This window comes from Symsagittifera roscoffensis, chromosome 5, assembly GCF_963678635.1.
Source record: "Symsagittifera roscoffensis chromosome 5, txSymRosc1.1, whole genome shotgun sequence".
NCBI lineage: Eukaryota > Metazoa > Xenacoelomorpha > Acoela > Convolutidae > Symsagittifera > Symsagittifera roscoffensis.
Window position 1 is genome coordinate 36846992 of NC_087066.1, and position 3456 is coordinate 36850447.

Consider the following 3456-nt stretch of genomic DNA (forward strand, 5'->3'; position numbering starts at 1 on the left):
TGGATGGCCAATTTAAGTCAGATTGTCCACAATTCAGAAATCACACCGGGATTCTGTGGCGGATATCAAGCACCCAAGGCATAAAAAAGCTTTGTCAAGCGTTAAAGTTAGCAACGCACGCCTGCTGAGCGAGGCGGAAGCTCGGAGGAAAGAGAAACCGCAGGAGCTGCCCACGAAGAAAATTGAGGCCGTGCTAGAAGAAACGAGTGAAACGGAGACTGAAAACGTGGCTGGCAACTTTAAGATTGACTACTAAGCAGCGGCAAGAGATAACTTGAATCGATTTTAACAGGAGGCGGGAACAAGGGGAATTGAACAAAAGATCAAGCTCGAACTGGAAAACGAGTGATGCCGTTGAAGCATCCGTGGAGGAAGAAACGTAGGCATCGAGCAGTTTGAGCATAAAGTTGAATGTGATCTCCGGACAGACATTCGGGATGGTGCCACAAGGCAGCAAGTTAGAGTCAATTTTCTCGGTGGCGGGGCGTCAGGTAATCAGGAATTCACCAAGATGCATCTTGATATTCATGCGGTTTATCTGAGACAAGCAGAGCAACGCATTGAATCGAGGGCTGAGCGAGCCTTGTTAGCAACGGGTGGCACTCGAACGTCGAGACTTCACAGGCGCTACGTGGAAAACTACGCACCATATCAAGTGATGCTCATGTGGATAGGATTAGTATTCATACCAAGACCTACGTCACGGCAGACAATGACCAAAACACGACAGATATATTTGGGTTAAGAAGAGTTGAATGTCCATAGAATTTTTCATGACGCCATGATGGAACAAGATGCTGTACACAATGGATACGAAGCAGATGTGACTGCATATCTGCAAGACACCCATGAAAAGAAGATATAAGGAACAGGATTACTAGACACAGGAGCAGTAGTCAGTGTAAGGCCGATAAAGACGTGGGAAAGGATGGTTTTTTACCAGGGAGGACCTGATACCGACGAATTAAGACTGGCAGCCGCCAACCGCGGAGCCATATACGAGGCCGGGAGAACACCAATAACAGTCCTCCACATGGGAGGACGGAACATCTGAACGAGTTTTCTCGTGGTGGAGAACCTGGATGATTCGGATCAGTTCATACTGGGGCGTGACTTCGTCAGAAATTTCGACGTCACAATTGACCTCAATAATCGACTGATAAGGGTTAGGAACGCAGACAGTAAGTATGTTAAGCGGCCAGCAAATAAGATAACAAGTGATTAGAATAAGATACCAATTTTTTTAGACAGGAAGGTAGAAATACAAGATAGGCAGACTGTGGTAGCAACTTCTAGGATGAGAAATTTAAGCCCATTGAGTGATAGTAAGAGTTTGCCTGGTACCGGAGCACAACAGTCAAACTAAGTGGTTTTAGGCCGGAGCTTTCCCGTCACACAAAACGAGATGTGTGTGATTGTATTGATGAATACGCTGGACACAACGGTTTCAATTCAGCGTTGAAGCTAACCTGGCTACGCTTTGCCAATGATGACGGACTATGAAGAAACGCCGAACCTGAAAAAGAATCGAGTAAAATACTGAAAAACTGTCCAACTCGCGCAAATAAAGATCTGGTTTTGAAATGGATCAATGAATTGAAATATTTAGTTGAAAATTTTCTCAATGAGATCTGAAACAGATGACGGCTATTCGAATTTTCCGGAAAACTTCTCGTCATAAGAATTAGAGTCTAGCAAACCGGTTTTACCGAAAATAGATCTTTTAAGAAGTAAAATAGACGTGACAGGCCTTGAATAGCATAACGAATAAACATGGGAACTTTCCCAAGTATTTGAAGAAAAATTCCGCTGGAATAGTAAATTAACCTTCCCAAGACTCAATAAAAAAAACCGTCGCAAGTTTTCGTAAAAACTCGTTGAGATAGTTTTATAACCTTTTCAACAAAAAAACTCGATGGGATAGTACAATAACTATCCCAAGGTTTTAAAAAAAACCAGTTCGGATAGTAAACAAATGTTACCGAGGCTCAAGAAAAAAAACTCGTTGGGATTGTCATTTTAGCTTTCTAAGACTTCGTCAAAACTCGTTGGTATAGTATATTAACCTTCGCAGGATTCAAGACAAAAAATTCGATAGGGTAAAAAAAAAACTTCACAAGATTTTGAAAAAAACTCAATGGAATAGAAAAATAACTTTCCTAAGACTCAAGAAAAAACTCATTGGGATAGTAAATTTACCTTCCTAAGACTTCGTAAAAACTTGTTGGGATAGTAAATTAACCTTGCCAAAATTCAAGAAAAAATTCGATGGGGAAGTAAAAATTTTCATAAGAATTTAATAGGATAGGAACCTAAATTTACCTTCTTAAGACCTATGAAGAAAAATTCGTCGGGATAGTGAATTAACCTTCCCACCCACGATTTTGAAAAAATTACCGTTGGGATTCTAAATTAACCTTCCTAAGTCTCAAGAAAAAATAACTCATCGAAATAGTAAGTTAACCTTCCTAAGACTTCGCAAAAGCTCGTTGGAGTAGTGAGCTAAACGTCGCGAGACTTTATAAAAACTCGTTAAGATAGTAAATTAACCTTACCAGGAGTCAAGAAAAAACTCCATGAAACAGTTACACACCTTCCCAAGTATTTAAAGAAAAACTCCGTTGGGATAGTAAATTAACGTTAACAAGACATCGAAAAACTCGTTGGGAAAGGAAATTTATCTTCTTAAAACTCAAGAAGAAAAACTTGTTGGCTTAGTGAAATAACCTTCTCAGACTTTAAAAAAAACGTATAAAGTTAACGTTCCCAAGACTCAAGAAGAAAACTCAAGGAAATTCTCAATTAACCTTCCTAAGACTTCGTATTAACTCGTTGGAATAGTAAAACAACCATCGCAAGACTTTGTAGAAACTCGTTAGGATAGTAAATTAACCCTACCAAGAGTCAAGAAAAAAACTCGATGAGATAGTTAAACACCTTTCCAAGTATTTGAAGAAAAGTTTCGCTGGGATAGTAACTTAAACTTCCCAAGACTCATAAAAAAACTCATTTGTAATTTAACCTTTAATATCATTTTGATAGTATTTTAACCTTCCTAAGACTTCATAAGAACTCGTCGGGAAAGTTAACTAAACGTCGCAAGTTTTCGTAAAATTCGTTGGAATAGTAAACTAACCGTCGCAAGACTTTGTAAAAACTGGTTAAGATAGTAAATCAACCTTACCAAGAATCAAGAAAAAAACTCAATATGATAGTTAAACACCCAATATGATAGCAAAAATTTCTTTCGGATAGTAAACTAACCTTGCCAAGACTCAATAAAAAAAGTTCATTGGGATAGTAAATTACCCTTCCAAAGACTTCGTAAAAACTCGTTGGAATAGTAAACTAACCGTCGCAAGTTTTTGTAAATTAACCTTTTCAAGACTCAAGTAGAAAAAACTCGATGGGATAGTAAAATAACCATCTCAAGGCTTTGAAAAAAAAACATTTTGG